Genomic DNA, 19,815 nt, shown 5'->3' with positions numbered 1-19,815 from the left:
TTCTCTGTATACTACAGCATTATCCGCGAAAAGCCGCATGGAACATCCGACACTATCTACTAGGTCATTTATATACACTCCTGGAAATGGAAAAAAGAACACATTGACACCGTTGTGTCAGACCCACCATACTTGCTCTGGACACTGCGAGAGGGCTGTACAAGCAATGATCACACGCACGGCACAGCGGACACACCAGGAACCGCGGTGTTGGCCGTCGAATGGCGCTAGCTGCGCAGCATTTGTGATCCGCCGCCGTCAGTGTCAGCCAGTTTGCCGTGGCATACGGAGCTCCATCGCAGTCTTTAACACTGGTAGCATGCCGCGACAGCGTGGACGTGAACCGTATGTGCAGTTGACGGACTTTGAGCGAGGGCGTATAGTGGGCATGCGGGAGGCCGGGTGGACGTACCGCCGAATTGCTCAACACGTGGGGCGTGAGGTCTCCACAGTACATCGATGTTGTCGCCAGTGGTCGGCGGAAGGTGCACGTGCCCGTCGACCTGGGACCGGACCGCAGCGACGCACGGATGCACGCCAAGACCGTAGGATCCTACGCAGTGCCGTAGGGGACCGCACCGCCACTTCCCAGCAAATTAGGGACACTGTTGCTCCTGGGGTATCGGCGAGGACCATTAGCAAGCGTCTCCATGAAGCTGGGCTACGGTCCCGCACACCGTCAGGCCGTCTTCCGCTCACGCCCCAACATCGTGCAGCCCGCCTCCAGTGGTGTCGCGACAGGCGTGAATGGAGGGACGAATGGAGACGTGTCGTCTTCAGCGATGAGAGTCGCTTCTGCCTTGGTGCCAATGATGGTCGTATGCGTGTTTGGCGCCGTGCAGGTGAGCGCCACAATCAGGACTGCATACGACCGAGGCACACAGGGCCAACACCCGGCATCATGGTGTGGGGAGCGATCTCCTACACTGGCCATACACCACTGGTGATCGTCGAGGGGACACTGAATAGTGCACGGTACATCCAAACCGTCATCGAACCCATCGTTCTACCATTCCTAGACCGGCAAGGGAACTTGCTGTTCCAACAGGACAATGCACGTCCGCATGTATCCCGTGCCACCCAACGTGCTCTAGAAGGTGTAAGTCAACTACCCTGGCCAGTAAGATCTCCGGATCTGTCCCCCATTGAGCATGTTTGGGACTGGATGAAGCGTCGTCTCACGCGGTCTGCACGTCCAGCACGAACGCTGGTCCAACTGAGGCGCCAGGTGGAAATGGCATGGCAAGCCGTTCCACAGGACTACATCCAGCATCTCTACGATCGTCTCCATGGGAGAATAGCAGCCTGCATTGCTGCGAAAGGTGGATGTACACTGTACTAGTGCCGACATTGTGCATGCTCTGTTGCCTGTGTCTATGTGCCTGTGGTTCTGTCAGTGTGTTCATGTGATGTATCTGACCCCAGGAATGTGTCAATAAAGTTTCCCCTTCCTGGGACAATGAATTCACGGTGTTCTTATTTCAATTTCCAGGAGTGTATTTTAATGTCAGTGTAGTAATAATGTATCCCTCATTCATTGAGTGTAAGCGTTGCTATGAAGTAAAAATAGAAAGTATATTTGTTCCTTCAGAGTTCTAAGCTACTCTTGATCTGAAACTTCCTGGAAGATTAAAACTGTGTGCCACACCAAGACTCGATCTCGGAACCTGTGCCTTCCGCAGGCAAGTGCTCTACCCGCTGAGCTACCCAAGCACCACTCACGGTTCGTCCTCACAGTACCTCATCTCCTACCTTCCAAACTTCAGGGACGTGAGTCGAGCTTGCGTAGCTCAGCTGGTAGAGCACTTGCCCACAGAAGGCACGGGCCCCGAGTTCGAGTCTCGGTCTGGTACAGAGTTTAAGTCTGACAGCAAGTTTTATATCAGCGTACACTCCACTGCAGAGTGAAAGTTTCATTCTGGATAATCTTGCTCTACTTAAAATCCCAGGTAAGAACAGTAGTGTTCTTATTGGTGGAATCACTGGATGATCACTGTCTTCCACAGTACTACAAAAAAAAAAAAAAAAAAAAAAAAATGGCTCTGAGCACTATGGGACTTAACATCTGAGGTCTTCAGTCCCTTATAACTTAGAATTACTTAAACCTAACTAACCTAAGGGCATCACACACATCCATGGCCGCGGCAGGATTCGAACCTGAGACCGTAGCGGTCGCGCGGTTCCAGTCTGAAGCGCCTACAATCGCTCGGTCACACCGGCCGGCCACAGTACTACAAAGTCTGGTTACAGGATTGACCATTCTGCACAGTAGTACAATGTTTAGTTACAAAATTAAGTAAAGAAAAATGTTATATTTCCAACACTATTGACCTACTGAACCTTGGCTAACGATAAAATTAAAAAACAAAGCAGAACGGTTGAGACAAAAGCCTTACATTCCGATGTACCTTCGGAGTACTGCAAACAGCAGCCAGAATTTCACATAAAAATTTATAAATTATGTTTTTAGGAATACAGTAAGCATACTACAGTGATAACAAAGAGATCTGCAGTTTCCAGGTATCTCAGCGTTGCTTGTAAATTAAGGCAAGTTGACATATAATCTCAAACTTCTGTATAGAGAAAGAAATTGGTTGATTTACATCTATGGCATATCCATATCTAAAATTATACGCTACCAACGGATGTCTGATTCAAATGGCGTAACGTGGTAACAAACTGTTCCCACACGAGAAGAGTGGCATACAACTAATCTTACACAAAGTTGTACCGCGAATTGCGCAAACTGATGCCAACGTTTGCGCGCATGTACGTGTATACCAAGACCATGTGCATGTCTGGAATTTGACGCACAAAAGACTGGCCACACTGAAGGAGATAGCGGCCTATTCCATTGAAATCACAGATATCCTGAAACCAGACTTCCGAATCTTTCCAGAAGACAAGCACAACAGCTACATATGGCTGGAGAGTCATTTTATATAGTACACACTGCCCAGCAGTACCCCTGATGTCCCGGATTTCCAAGTGTATCTACTAAATCAACAGTGGTCGACCAAAAATACCGATTTGGACACCGGTAGAAGAAAAAGTTTCAAAATTTCTTTCAAGTGATTCTATTGATATCCTTCGAAAGGGAATAATCGCCGAAAAAGGCGAGGAAATTAGAAGACAAAGCAAGTTTGTATAACATGAAAAATAAAAAATAAATAAAATTTTTTAAAATTTCATGCTCTGTGGAGAAACTGATAGCAGTCTGTAGCTATCGGAGTTACGACAAGCCAAGCTCAGGAAAACAACCATAGGAAAACAAGTGTGCAAAAAAACACAAAAATTGGCCAGTTTAAATTGTAATGGCTAACCTTAAGACTAGAGACTCTGAACTTTGAACCCACCACTCAGTTGAGACTGTCCGTATCTATCGAAGGTGATCAGGCAAGAATTAAACAACAATAAAAAATAATAAAATATAAAAAATAATATGATGGATGGATCTTTCATTTCTTAATTGTATTGAATATAAAAAAAATGACATTAAAACAAGGGTAAGAAAGTAAATTTGGCGACCAAGAGGAAGGACTAAAGGGGAGGGGGAAAAATAAAAAATAAAAAAGTCTATTGCTGGAATGGATGAGACGGCTGCTTGTAATAATGGGAAATCCTGGCCTGAGTCCTTGCCCGGCTCAAATTTTCGTGTGTCGCCAACAGCTGACATCACTACCTAGTAATAAAATATGAATTCATTTCGTAATATTTATCACAGTTGTAATAGTCAAGAGCAGCATTTGTCCCCTCAGGTATGCATGTATGTCTGAATAACTCTGTACTGTGAAGATACAGACACTGTATAAAAAAAAGACATTGTAACCATCAATGTTGTATCGATGCCTTAATGGGCTGCAATGACGATAAAATATTTGTCTCTCCCGTGTGAGAATCACAAAATGTGTGAATGTAAGTGAGTAGTAGGATAAAGAGAGTTCTGGGACACTTTTAATATCAAACTGATATGCTAATTAATTAAACTGATCACTTGAACTACCCCTTCCTCTCGTTAACCGCTTGTTCTGCTAAGTGATTTATGAACCCCTGAGGGTTGATTTATGGACACCTGGGGATAATCATGCCTTCTGAGAAACCCCTACCCCTTCCCTCCCCCTCCCTCTCCCCCTCCTCTGGGAAAAGAGGCACTTGTTCAGTTCTGAGCTATGTATCCCCCTCCTGGGTAATTCCCCAGCCCACCCTCTTCTCCCTCACTCTCTCCCTCCTTTTCCCACTAGGAAGTTGGTGGGAAAAAGACTCAGTCTGTGCTGGAGGGGAAGGATCTCACAACACTAAATTCAAATCAACAAGAATAAGAAAAATATATTGACACATGTTCTTTAATTAATCAGTGTCTGGAACACAGGGGTCCTCTGCTTGGTCAGAGGACATATCTGCCCCCACTTCCCATGACATTATAGCTGTAAGCACCAAGGAATGCAATGAAGGGGGGTATATTAGCTGGGCTGCCATTTTCGGTCGCCTGTACATGTGTCCGTCGTCCAGGCACTGTGTGTGCTCATCTGATTGCCCTGGAGGTCTGGCTGTGCCTGCTGGATGAGCGCTGCTGGAGTCCAGGTGGATCACTGTGTGCCAACAGCTTGGTTTGCTGCAGAAGTCGACAGACTAATGACATGTACACGCCAACACATGCCTCTAGCATCGCCACATGTAACTACTGCAAGACTGCTCATGTGCTGGCTGTCTGTTCACCACACTGACTGTGCACAGGGAAAACCCCTGTGGAGTGCCTCACAGCCCACAATAGGGAAACCATTATGGGTGACCTCACTGCCAGCTGCCACCATCAGGACAGGAATGGATGACTGCATGTGCCTACGCCCCTGATGGACTGTCTGTTGTTGTCCAATCCTGAATTGAAGCATCAGGTGGCAGCATTCCTTTGACCAGGAAACTCCAGACTTGTTTACAGTCTCTCTTAAGTGGCTACTTCCTGTTTGTGTGTGAACAAACATGTTCAAACAAGTGGATGGAAGTCTTCATCCCTCCTCAGAATACTGTTTTCCTATTGGCTAATGCTAAATCAGTGAAAGTATATAAAGCCTGTCCCCATCCCCCCAGTCATTCTCCTTGTACTCTAGCCTCTGACTTCATTCAGCTGTCCACATTAGTGTGCTGAGATTTTGATAGTGTGTCAACTATGAAGCGGTGAGCAACAGCAAACAGCAGCAGCAGTGGAAAACGCCCTAGGGAAGGAGAATTACTGGGTAAGTACATATTCTAATCAATAACTGTACCTTTTTTTCAGTAACAATTTCTTAGTATTGAATACATGTCTTCTTCTTATTGTTTCAGCATTTATCCGTAAAATCGTGGCTCAGTGGGAGGCTGAGAGGCAGCAGCAGCAGCAGCAGTAGCAGTGTAGTAAGTGTACATATTTTCCGTCATCGTAGTACTGTGTATATGTAATATGTTGCAGAGGCACATTCCTTAAGAAATTACTTAAATAAAATTTTTTAAAATTTCATGCTCTGTGGAGAAACTGATAGCAGTCTGTAGCTATCGGAGTTACGACAAGCCAAGCTCAGGAAAACAACCATAGGAAAACAAGTGTGCAAAAAAACACAAAAATTGGCCAGTTTAAATTGTAATGGCTAACCTTAAGACTAGAGACTCTGAACTTTGAACCCACCACTCAGTTGAGACTGTCCGTATCTATCGAAGGTGATCAGGCAAGAATTAAACAACAATAAAAAATAATAAAATATAAAAAATAATATGATGGATGGATCTTTCATTTCTTAATTGTATTGAATATAAAAAAATGACATTAAAACAAGGGTAAGAAAGTAAATTTGGCGACCAAGAGGAAGGACTAAAGGGGAGGGGGAAAAATAAAAAATAAAAAAGTCTATTGCTGGAATGGATGAGACGGCTGCTTGTAATAATGGGAAATCCTGGCCTGAGTCCTTGCCCGGCTCAAATTTTCGTGTGTCGCTAACAGCTGACATCACTACCTAGTAATAAAATATGAATTCATTTCGTAATATTTATCACAGTTGTAATAGTCAAGAGCAGCATTTGTCCCCTCAGGTATGCATGTATGTCTGAATAACTCTGTACTGTGAAGATACAGACACTGTATAAAAAAAAGACATTGTAACCATCAATGTTGTATCGATGCCTTAATGGGCTGCAATGACGATAAAATATTTGTCTCTCCCGTGTGAGAATCACAAAATGTGTGAATGTAAGTGAGTAGTAGGATAAAGAGAGTTCTGGGACACTTTTAATATCAAACTGATATGCTAATTAATTAAACTGATCACTTGAACTACCCCTTCCTCTCGTTAACCGCTTGTTCTGCTAAGTGATTTATGAACCCCTGAGGGTTGATTTATGGACACCTGGGGATAATCATGCCTTCTGAGAAACCCCTACCCCTTCCCTCCCCCTCCCTCTCCCCCTCCTCTGGGAAAAGAGGCACTTGTTCAGTTCTGAGCTATGTATCCCCCTCCTGGGTAATTCCCCAGCCCACCCTCTTCTCCCTCACTCTCTCCCTCCTTTTCCCACTAGGAAGTTGGTGGGAAAAAGACTCAGTCTGTGCTGGAGGGGAAGGATCTCACAACACTAAATTCAAATCAACAAGAATAAGAAAAATATATTGACACATGTTCTTTAATTAATCAGTGTCTGGAACACAGGGGTCCTCTGCTTGGTCAGAGGACATATCTGCCCCCACTTCCCATGACATTATAGCTGTAAGCACCAAGGAATGCAATGAAGGGGGGTATATTAGCTGGGCTGCCATTTTCGGTCGCCTGTACATGTGTCCGTCGTCCAGGCACTGTGTGTGCTCATCTGATTGCCCTGGAGGTCTGGCTGTGCCTGCTGGATGAGCGCTGCTGGAGTCCAGGTGGATCACTGTGTGCCAACAGCTTGGTTTGCTGCAGAAGTCGACAGACTAATGACATGTACACGCCAACACATGCCTCTAGCATCGCCACATGTAACTACTGCAAGACTGCTCATGTGCTGGCTGTCTGTTCACCACACTGACTGTGCACAGGGAAAACCCCTGTGGAGTGCCTCACAGCCCACAATAGGGAAACCATTATGGGTGACCTCACTGCCAGCTGCCACCATCAGGACAGGAATGGATGACTGCATGTGCCTACGCCCCTGATGGACTGTCTGTTGTTGTCCAATCCTGAATTGAAGCATCAGGTGGCAGCATTCCTTTGACCAGGAAACTCCAGACTTGTTTACAGTCTCTCTTAAGTGGCTACTTCCTGTTTGTGTGTGAACAAACATGTTCAAACAAGTGGATGGAAGTCTTCATCCCTCCTCAGAATACTGTTTTCCTATTGGCTAATGCTAAATCAGTGAAAGTATATAAAGCCTGTCCCCATCCCCCCAGTCATTCTCCTTGTACTCTAGCCTCTGACTTCATTCAGCTGTCCACATTAGTGTGCTGAGATTTTGATAGTGTGTCAACTATGAAGCGGTGAGCAACAGCAAACAGCAGCAGCAGTGGAAAACGCCCTAGGGAAGGAGAATTACTGGGTAAGTACATATTCTAATCAATAACTGTACCTTTTTTTCAGTAACAATTTCTTAGTATTGAATACATGTCTTCTTCTTATTGTTTCAGCATTTATCCGTAAAATCGTGGCTCAGTGGGAGGCTGAGAGGCAGCAGCAGCAGCAGCAGTAGCAGTGTAGTAAGTGTACATATTTTCCGTCATCGTAGTACTGTGTATATGTAATATGTTGCAGAGGCACATTCCTTAAGAAATTACTTAAATAAAATTTTTTAAAATTTCATGCTCTGTGGAGAAACTGATAGCAGTCTGTAGCTATCGGAGTTACGACAAGCCAAGCTCAGGAAAACAACCATAGGAAAACAAGTGTGCAAAAAAACACAAAAATTGGCCAGTTTAAATTGTAATGGCTAACCTTAAGACTAGAGACTCTGAACTTTGAACCCACCACTCAGTTGAGACTGTCCGTATCTATCGAAGGTGATCAGGCAAGAATTAAACAACAATAAAAAATAATAAAATATAAAAAATAATATGATGGATGGATCTTTCATTTCTTAATTGTATTGAATATAAAAAAAATGACATTAAAACAAGGGTAAGAAAGTAAATTTGGCGACCAAGAGGAAGGACTAAAGGGGAGGGGGAAAAATAAAAAATAAAAAAGTCTATTGCTGGAATGGATGAGACGGCTGCTTGTAATAATGGGAAATCCTGGCCTGAGTCCTTGCCCGGCTCAAATTTTCGTGTGTCGCTAACAGCTGACATCACTACCTAGTAATAAAATATGAATTCATTTCGTAATATTTATCACAGTTGTAATAGTCAAGAGCAGCATTTGTCCCCTCAGGTATGCATGTATGTCTGAATAACTCTGTACTGTGAAGATACAGACACTGTATAAAAAAAAGACATTGTAACCATCAATGTTGTATCGATGCCTTAATGGGCTGCAATGACGATAAAATATTTGTCTCTCCCGTGTGAGAATCACAAAATGTGTGAATGTAAGTGAGTAGTAGGATAAAGAGAGTTCTGGGACACTTTTAATATCAAACTGATATGCTAATTAATTAAACTGATCACTTGAACTACCCCTTCCTCTCGTTAACCGCTTGTTCTGCTAAGTGATTTATGAACCCCTGAGGGTTGATTTATGGACACCTGGGGATAATCATGCCTTCTGAGAAACCCCTACCCCTTCCCTCCCCCTCCCTCTCCCCCTCCTCTGGGAAAAGAGGCACTTGTTCAGTTCTGAGCTATGTATCCCCCTCCTGGGTAATTCCCCAGCCCACCCTCTTCTCCCTCACTCTCTCCCTCCTTTTCCCACTAGGAAGTTGGTGGGAAAAAGACTCAGTCTGTGCTGGAGGGGAAGGATCTCACAACACTAAATTCAAATCAACAAGAATAAGAAAAATATATTGACACATGTTCTTTAATTAATCAGTGTCTGGAACACAGGGGTCCTCTGCTTGGTCAGAGGACATATCTGCCCCCACTTCCCATGACATTATAGCTGTAAGCACCAAGGAATGCAATGAAGGGGGGTATATTAGCTGGGCTGCCATTTTCGGTCGCCTGTACATGTGTCCGTCGTCCAGGCACTGTGTGTGCTCATCTGATTGCCCTGGAGGTCTGGCTGTGCCTGCTGGATGAGCGCTGCTGGAGTCCAGGTGGATCACTGTGTGCCAACAGCTTGGTTTGCTGCAGAAGTCGACAGACTAATGACATGTACACGCCAACACATGCCTCTAGCATCGCCACATGTAACTACTGCAAGACTGCTCATGTGCTGGCTGTCTGTTCACCACACTGACTGTGCACAGGGAAAACCCCTGTGGAGTGCCTCACAGCCCACAATAGGGAAACCATTATGGGTGACCTCACTGCCAGCTGCCACCATCAGGACAGGAATGGATGACTGCATGTGCCTACGCCCCTGATGGACTGTCTGTTGTTGTCCAATCCTGAATTGAAGCATCAGGTGGCAGCATTCCTTTGACCAGGAAACTCCAGACTTGTTTACAGTCTCTCTTAAGTGGCTACTTCCTGTTTGTGTGTGAACAAACATGTTCAAACAAGTGGATGGAAGTCTTCATCCCTCCTCAGAATACTGTTTTCCTATTGGCTAATGCTAAATCAGTGAAAGTATATAAAGCCTGTCCCCATCCCCCCAGTCATTCTCCTTGTACTCTAGCCTCTGACTTCATTCAGCTGTCCACATTAGTGTGCTGAGATTTTGATAGTGTGTCAACTATGAAGCGGTGAGCAACAGCAAACAGCAGCAGCAGTGGAAAACGCCCTAGGGAAGGAGAATTACTGGGTAAGTACATATTCTAATCAATAACTGTACCTTTTTTTCAGTAACAATTTCTTAGTATTGAATACATGTCTTCTTCTTATTGTTTCAGCATTTATCCGTAAAATCGTGGCTCAGTGGGAGGCTGAGAGGCAGCAGCAGCAGCAGCAGTAGCAGTGTAGTAAGTGTACATATTTTCCGTCATCGTAGTACTGTGTATATGTAATATGTTGCAGAGGCACATTCCTTAAGAAATTACTTTCTAAAATTTCATCATAAAACTTGTGAATCAAATTTTGTTATCTAAGACATATTCTTTGTTGTTGTAGATGATTTTGCAGATCAGAATCAGTAACTGTAAGTTTTTAAATAAGAATTTCGTAGCAGTATCAAATGCATTTAGTCTTGTTGTTTCAGCACATTTCCAGTGCATAACTAAAGATATGGTTGCCGAGAAGAAGCAACAGCAGCAGAATCATTGTAAGTGCATCATTAATATTCACAGTACTGTTTATATGTAATTGCTTTCTAAAATTTTCATTGTATACATAATGTGCTATTGTCTGAGACATATTTTTTGTTGTAGATGATCTCATTGAAGAATAAGAATAAGAGGGAGTGTATGTGTTGAGGAGAAACAGAAGCCATCATGGATCTCACGCAACTGCATAATCTAAAAAATTTTTTTTCGTTTTTTATGTACACATTTGTATTAAAAAGGCAATACGATGCAGGTGATGCAGGAGAGCTTAATAGGTGGCTCCACACTGGTCAGATGAGGAGATGCCCAGTTGGATGCAGGAGTTGGAACTGGAGCTTCGTTGCGATGAGATGACCCTGCATGACATGAGGGATATGTCAGTGAGTCAGAGAAATATTGGTTCAAAATCTTGGTTCAAATGGCTCTGAGCACTATGGGACTTAACATCTGAGGTCATCAGTCCCCTAGAACTTAGAACTACTTAAACCTAACTAACCTAAGGATATCACGCACATCCATGCCTGAGGCAGGATTCGAACCTGCGACCGTGGCGCTCGCGCGGTTCCAGACTGAAGCGCCTAGAACCGCTCGGCCACACCGGCCGGTGAAATATTGGTAATTTGAACATTTTACTCATTCTACTTACAAATAATCAGTGTTCTTTCTTTCCTTGCAGCATCAGGCCAATTTATAATGTGTGTGTACTTATTCTTTTCCTCTCTTTACAGAACCACTGTCCATGTGGTGTGAAGTGGCGCAGGTATCATGGGCGGGTCCGAAACAACAATCATCGAGATGAGGTCCTCTGTGGCATGCTCCGCCATTTAAGACAGATCTCGTCACTGAAGAGAAGGCTGCCACAGTGCAAACAGCCACAGCTGTAGCTGCCCTTCCACCACTGCCGTAACAGATCCACTCTGGTGTCTGTGGGTCACCCTATATATGGTAACTGAACTGACTCAGGGATCAATGGTCACAGCCCGGCTGTTCACAATGGGGCAACGAGCCAACTTCTCCCCCCCCCCCCTTTGCCCCATCCCCTTTTTTTTCATGGTCAATCCTGGCTTGTGAGATGAATTACTTGGTTCATCTGGAATGTCCAGGTAGATACCACGTGCATAAAACCACTATCCCTGTGAGGTATAACTTTGATAGTATTGAGTTCTCCATCGAGATCCGGGACATACCTAAATTTAAGGCACAAAATACTGCAACATCAGTTCATTTTTACAGACTGGAGAAATGTAGGACAAGCATGTATTTGTCAGACTCAGCCACTCCTCCATTTCTCAAAATTTGCCAGTGAGTGTAACATGTATGTAAACAAGCTGCTATTCTCAGATGAGAAAAAAGAAGAAAGACATTTATTATTACTACTTCATCAAGGACGTGTTTCGACTCATTTCATCCCAACTGAATATGTTGTTGTTGTGGTCTTCAGTCCTGAGACTGGTTTGATGCAGCTCTCCATGCTACTCTATCCTGTGCAAGCTTCTTCATCAACCAGTACCTACTGCAGCCTACATCCCTCTGAATCTGCTTAGTGTATTCATCTCTTGGTCTCCCTCTACGATTTTTACCCTCCACGCTGCCCTACAATACTAAAGTGGTGATCCCTTGATGCCTCAGAACATGTCCTACCAACCGATCCCTTCTTCTAGTCAAGTTGTGCCACAAACTTCTCTTCTCCCCATTCCTATTCAATGCCTCCTCATTAGTTATCTAATCTACCCATTTAATCTTCAGCATTCTTCTGTAGCACCACATTTCGAAAGCTTCTATTCTCTTCTTGCCCAAACTATTTATCGTCCGTGTTGCACTTCCATACATGGCTACACTCCATACAAATACTTTCAGAAGTGACTTCCTGACACTTAAATCTAGATCAATGTTAACACATTTCTCTTCTTCAGAAACGGTTTCCTTGCCATTGCCAGTCTACATTTTACATCCTCTTTACTTCGACCATAATCAGTTATTTTGCTCCACAAATAGCAAAACTCCTTTACTACTTTAAGTGTCTCATTTCCTAATCTAATTCCCTCAGCATCACCCGACTTAATTCGACTACATTCCATTATCCTCGTTTTGCTTTTGTTGATGTTCATCTTATATCCTCCTTTCAAGACACTGTCCATTCCGTTCAACTGCTCTTCCAAGTCCTTTGCTGTCTCTGACAGAATGACAATGTCATCGGCGAACCTCAAATTTTTTATTTCTTCTCCATGGATTTTAATACCTACTCCGAACTTTTCTTTTGTTTCCTTTATTGTTTGCTCAATATACAGATTGAATAACAACGGGGAGACGCTACAACCCTGTCTCACTCCCTTCCCAACCACTGCTTCCCTTTCATGTCCCTCGACTCTTATAACTGTCATCTGCTTTCTGTACAAAACTGAATATACGCAATGGTAAACAGCATATTTGCTTATGGTGTCTCAATGCCTTTTCCTCAAACAAGTTATTAGCAAAGCATCTAGAAGACTGCATTTCCAAGAACACGGTACATGTTATTAAACTTTCTAAGGAAAACAAATTTATAAACTTTAAGAACGTTCACCATCAGGAGTGATGCTCGTTTGTGGTGTATGCCGAATTTTAATGCCTTCTCGCTCCTGTGAGACGCTGTGAAGGTGGCCCTACGTGGTCACAAACTACAGTGAAAAACTCATACCATATGTGGCAACGTACCAAGCTGCATCATCCTATGCGTTGAATTTTAACAGAAACAAATCTTAAGTCGGAGATAATTCTATAGTTAGGCTTCTCACTGAGCTTGAGGAACTGTCATAGGAGGTTGATATCTTTACAGCGACAACCTTCCCGTGAGCATATCGAAGGAGGATGAAGATCTGTCCAATAATGAGGCTGACTGCCATATTTGTGGGCTGCCGTCAGATAGAAAAGCGGAAACTCCTCGTAGGGACCGTGTCATCTTACGGAGAAGTTCCGTGGCACAGTTCACAATACATGCAATTTGAAATATCAGTTACCGCGACACATATCCGTTTTCTTTCATAACTTAAGTTGACATGACGCTCGATTCCTTGTTGAGGACTTGGCTGATTTAGGCTGAAAGAAAAATCAGGATAGTGTCGTGCCTGAGAGAACTGAGAAATTATTTCATTCTCCAAACGAATGAATCCAAGAATTACGCTCTTGTTACTTGATTCGCTCTGTTTTAGGCCGACACCAATCCAGAAACTTGTTGAAACTCTACATTTGAAGTAAATGCACATCACTCGAGCAGCAGATCCACTTACATAATGAATTCAGTGTATATGACACTGCATTTATACAATCTTGAAGGCGCTGGCACACTTAAGGTGTGAAATTCCTTATCTGCATTTAAGTCCTAAGTGCATCTGAGATTAAAAAAAATGGTTCAAATGGCTCTGAGCACTATGGGACTTAACTTTTGAGGTCATCAGTCCCGTAGAACTTAGAACTACTTAAACCTAACTAACCTAGGGACATCACACACAGCCCGAGGCAGGAGTCGAACCTGCGACCGTGGCGGTCGCGCGGCACCAGACTGTAGCGCCTAGAACCGCTCAGCCACGATGGTCGGCGCATTTGAGATTAGCTAACACATACACCCAGCAGTAAAAAAGATATCCAGATGATCTGGAACTCCTTCTCGCAGAAATATGGAAAACAGCTATCGTTCTGTGGATTACCAAGGCACATCTAATTTTGATGTAATGAAGCAGCTAAAAATGAAAAATACAATTTTCCAAGGTACTGACACTGTACACGCTGTTAGCTCGTTGTTGAGACACAGTGTCTTCCGTGTTTTAGGAGGAAGTGCCGTTTGACTGAGGTGAAACAAATGACACTGATGTGACATTCCTCCTTCCTGCAACTCAGGCAGGAGAAAGTACTTTTCAAGCACATCGGCTTAGGGCATTGTCCTTGGAGACAGGCATTCGTCCTTCGGCGAGAGGACTCAACAGTATGCATTACATGTGCTGAACAGAAAGGACTGCAACCGACTTAACTGCTGACACAAACTCTGTTTTAGCTGTCGATGAAACGAACGCGGTTCTGTGATGACTGCCGTCGTACATAGTTTATTAGGTAGGAGATTTTAATGTGTTTTCAGGGTGGCTGGTTGGTCTCATCTTTTCCCGGTGATCAGCCAGTCGCGATTCTCTGTTGCGTCATTTTAGCTGTAGTGTACTTATAGTCACTATTTTAACAGTGAATTTTACAAAGTGACAGTGGGTCTAGTTGTATGTATTTTGTGCCTTTGTGTGAAAGTGTGAGTGAGAATGGAGTGATGTGTATCAGATTTATATTCAATATTTTATCAATCTAAACGAAACTTTAATCATTTTAGTCACATTCATCTCAAATTACAATGCTTGACAAAGGTGAAGCGTGAGAAGAGGAGAGGAAACGAAGTGATACTTCATGAATTGAGAGGGTGTGTGGTGTTGTATCAGTGATTACAAAGTCGAGCCAGACTTACAAAGAACTTGGCAGTATAAGCCCACTTGCCAGTATAACGTTGAATCCCCTCTGGCCTGGATGCAGGATCTGATTCGATTGTTAAGGGTATCATAAAGCTGTTGTATCCTCTTCCGAGGCAAGATGGCACACAACTTCTGTAACTTGTCATTCATAGTCGGAATACTGACACTGGGACGGAGTTGACATCTGAAACTGTCCCACACGTCTATAGGGGACAGATATGGGGATCGTGTTGGCCTCACAAAAAGCAGACAGCGAAATGGGTGCCATGTGTGAACGATTATTGCCCTATTGAAAAATGGCAGCACGACACTGTCGCATGAGAAGTAACACGTGAGAATGCAGGATGTCCGTGATATACCATTGGCCACCACAGTTCTCTCAACCACTACCAGCCGTCACATGAAGTCAAACCTATTGGCTCCCCACACCATGACGTCAGAAGTAACTCCACTGCGCCTCCCCAAAACTTTGAATGAACTGATTGGACTTCTTGCCAGGTCGCCGCGATACGCGCCGGCGGCGGCCATCGCAGAATACAACGCGACGCTACTCATCAGCAGGCTACTCTTCCCTGTCACAGCACCACACAGAACGCAGCCATTTGCATTGTAGGGGTTACCAGCAGTTCCCTGGGCTGGCTGCTGCTGCTTGTCTCTGACCAGTGCCGTAGGACTGCAGGATGACACGGAATGTTATGGGAGACTCCATTAATTTGTCTCAGATGTAAGGCACAGTTGTGACGGCGTTACGATGTAGATTGGCGCACAGTATGGCGATCCTCCTTTGTGGTGATGATACGTGGTCGACCAGAATCTTGACACTGAGTATGTCTGCCTTAACATTCTCATTCAGTCCAACATCAGGCAACAGTCACACCCGAATACTTCATACATATGGATTTTGCACGAATCACGCCAGTCAAATGGAGATCCACAAGCAGGCTCCTTTCCAAACCTCATCTGCCGATTACACTGTCTCACATGAGTATGTGACATTTTCGTGTCCTTCAAAGCAATGTGGCGCTGTTCACAAATTTTATGTACTCTACCAAGCCTGGTAACAACACTAAGCACGAACAGCGCTAATGTTTCCTGGTGGCCGTTTTGATCTTCACAGAAATTGCAGCTCTGTCGACAGTGTGTACACTTATTGAATAACGCTGGCGTCCGAATGTGTCTCTGGCTGCTTCACTGTCTTTGTCAGGTAGTGCATTTTAGTAAGTGAGCTGATGACACAGTTTATGATCGGCCTATACAAGCAGCCAAGTAAACAAAAATATCCAGCAATATATCGGTTCTAAGTGCTTATATTTCTCGAAAAGACCACGAAGTACTGCTGCGCGGTCTGGGATCCTTAACGCAGTACATCGAGAAAGTTCAAAGAAGAGCAGCACGTTTTGTATTGGCGCGAAAAATTGGAGAGAGTGTCATGGATATGGTTCAGGATTTGGGATGGACACAATTAAAAGAAATGCGTTTCTCGTTGCGATGGGATCATCTCACGAAATACAATCACCAGTTTTCTCCTCCGATTGTGAAAATATTTTGTTGAGGCCGATTTATATTGGGAGAATCGATCATCATAACAAAATAACGGAAATAAGAGCTCGCACGGAAAGATATTGGTGTTCGTTTTTTCTGCGCGCTGTTAGAGAGTGGAATAATAGAGAATTATTGTGAAGGTAGTTCGATGAACCCTCTGCCAGGCACTTAAATGCGACTTCCAGAATATGCTTGTTGATGTAGATGTAGCTGTAGAAAGACAGCTGAACTTTACTGTTGCACAACGTTTCTCACACAAGAAAAGCAAAGATTTGTCGAAATCAGCGCCATCTCTGAGCTAGGGCGAGGTATTTTCTCCTTATTCTAACATTGCCGTTCTACAAGCGTGTCCCTTATGTGGGAAGTGACAGCCGTCGCAAGAACGTTAAAGATACGTTTTGTAGGTCATAAAAGACTGCTGAGATTATTGTCTGTCTCTCCGCTCTTTCAGAGAGTGTTAAGATTTTTCCCTATAAAACATGATCCAAGTGCTATCTTTATGACATTCGCCGAGCGACTACTCTCTGCCCTCATACAAAGTGCACAGTGCTTTACGTTATCTTACAAGGAGAGACCAGACGATGCGACCCATCGATATCAATTTCGTCGAGCCTCGGCGTACTTATCGGGAGACACAAGAGAGAGACTTCTGTGAACGGTTGAGGTCACTATGCTTCCGTTTTCGGAAGAAAGAAAATCGAGATCAAGGGTTATTCCGCTGGCCGTTTCGAACCATAGGAAACATCGAAAAATTTATCTATACGTATCTGGCCAGCAGAAAATTACTTGTGCAGAAATTGAAGAATTACTAATTTCGATCCTTTGACAATACACTAAACAGACTGTCTACACTGCTTTTGTCCGTCCTCTTCTAGCGTATTGCTTCGCAGTGTGGGATTCTCATCACATAGGATTGGCGGAGGACGTCGAAAAACTTCAGAGTATGGCAGCTCGTGCTGTATTATCGCGAAACAGGGGAGAGAGAATCACAGATGTAATTCACGAATTGAGGTGGCAATCATTAAAATGAAGTATTTCTTCGTTGCGTTGAGATATTTTCACGAATTTTCAGTCACAAGCCTTCTCTTCTGGATGCCAAAATGTTCTTTTGAGTCCTACGTGCATAGGGAGAAATGGCTATCCCGATAAAATAAGAGAAAGAAGCCCTCATGGTAAGATTTGGGTGTTCATTTTCCCCACGTGCTAGTCCAGAGTGAAAAGGTAGACAAGTAGTCTGAAAGTGGGTCCGTGAAGCCTCTACCAAATGGGGACTGTACATCAATAATGATCACGTGATACATAGGTGCGGACCTGCCAGCTGCAGCGACGGATAAACTGTTTTCATAAGAGTCCGTAGCTCCCGTCATTGACAGTTACAAAATGGTTCAAATGGCTCTGAGCACTATGGGACTTAACATCTGGGGTCATCAGTCCCCTAGAACTTAGAACTACGTAAACCTAACTAACCTAAGAACATCACACACATCCATGCCCGATGCAGGATTCGAACCTGCGACCGTAGCGGTCGCACGGTTCCAGACTGAAGCGCCTAGAACCGCTTGGCCACACCGGCCGGCGACAGTTACAAGCCATATGATATTGTTCTAAGTGAGGTTCATGTCAAACTCAAATAACAACAGAAGCGTCCAGAAAACGTAAACGAAGTTTGCTTTACTTATTTTAAAATGTCCGTTCCATTAGACACGTAGCTGTTTTAATATGCCATTTTCTGAGAGAACTGACATTGTAAAATATGTATTACAAGTCTAGAAGGGCAACACGACAGTAATAATACCAGCTTAGCGGGAAGTCAGGTAATGTTGCCAGCAGGTACGTAGACAATGTGGCATGTTGAGGTTTGGATTGTTCTAAGAAGCGTGCGTGGATAACCGACAGTGCTGGCCTAGCCGCCGCCGCGTGCGCAACTCGCCGCGAGTGGGACACGTCGTCGGTAGGGTGTCGTTGCAGCTTGTGAGTACAACATAGCCATCCTGTTATGGAAGTCTACTTCGTTCCCATTTGGATATGAAAGGCCGAAAATTTATGAAATCGACGATTGGTTGTTCGAAAAGATAGGATTACAAGATGATGATGATGTTCACGGTTTGGCGTATGATTTCCTTGGTAATGCAGTATACACTCCTGGAAATGGAAAAAAGAACACATTGACACCGGTGTGTCAGACCCACCATACTTGCTCCGGACACTGCGAGAGGGCTGTACAAGCAATGATCACACGCACGGCACAGCGGACACACCAGGAACCGCGGTGTTGGCCGTCGAATGGCGCTAGCTGCGCAGCATTTGTGCACCGCCGCCGTCAGTGTCAGCCAGTTTGCCGTGGCATACGGAGCTCCATCGCAGTCTTTAACACTGGTAGCATGCCGCGACAGCGTGGACGTGAACCGTATGTGCAGTTGACGGACTTTGAGCGAGGGCGTATAGTGGGCATGCGGGAGTCCGGGTGGACGTACCGCCGAATTGCTCAACACGTGGGGCGTGAGGTCTCCACAGTACATCGATGTTGTCGCCAGTGGTCGGCGGAAGGTGCACGTGCCCGTCGACCTGGGACCGGACCGCAGCGACGCACGGATGCACGCCAAGACCGTAGGATCCTACGCAGTGCCGTAGGGGACCGCACCGCCACTTCCCAGCGAATTAGGGACACTGTTGCTCCTGGGGTATCGGCGAGGACCATTCGCAACCGTCTCCATGAAGCTGGGCTACGGTCCCGCACACCGTTAGGCCGTCTCCCTCTCACGCCCCAACATCGTGCAGCCCGCCTCCAGTGGTGTCGCGACAGGTGTGAATGGAGGGACGAATGGAGACGTGTCGTCTTCAGCGATGAGAGTCGCTTCTGCCTTGGTGCCAATGATGGTCGTATGCGTGTTTGGCGCCGTGCAGGTGAGCGCCACAATCAGGACTGCATACGACCGAGGCACACAGGGCCAACACCCGGCATCATGGTGTGGGGAGCGATCTCCTACACTGGCCGTACACCACTGGTGATCGTCGAGGGGACACTGAATAGTGCACGGTACATCCAAACCGTAATCGAACCCATCGTTCTACCATTCCTAGACCGGCAAGGGAACTTGCTGTTCCAACAGGACAATGCACGTCCGCATATATCCCGTGCCACCCAACGTGCTCTAGAAGGTGTAAGTCAACTACCCTGGCCAGCAAGATCTCCGGATCTGTCCCCCATTGAGCATGTTTGGGACTGGATGAAGCGTCGTCTCACGCGGTCTGCACGTCCAGCACGAACGCTGGTCCAACTGAGGCGCCAGGTGGAAATGGCATGGCAAGCCGTTCCACAGAACTACATCCAGCATCTCTACGATCGTCTCCATGGGAGAATAGCGGCCTGCATTGCTGCGAAAGGTGGATATACACTGTACTAGTGCCGACATTGTGCATGCTCTGTTGCCTGTGTCTATGTGCCTGTGGTTCTGTCAGTGTGATCATTTGATGTATCTGACCCCAGGAATGTGTCAATAAAGTT

This window comes from Schistocerca americana, chromosome 3, assembly GCF_021461395.2.
Source record: "Schistocerca americana isolate TAMUIC-IGC-003095 chromosome 3, iqSchAmer2.1, whole genome shotgun sequence".
In the NCBI taxonomy this organism is placed as follows: domain Eukaryota; kingdom Metazoa; phylum Arthropoda; class Insecta; order Orthoptera; family Acrididae; genus Schistocerca; species Schistocerca americana.
Note: the sequence above shows the minus strand (reverse complement) of the source record.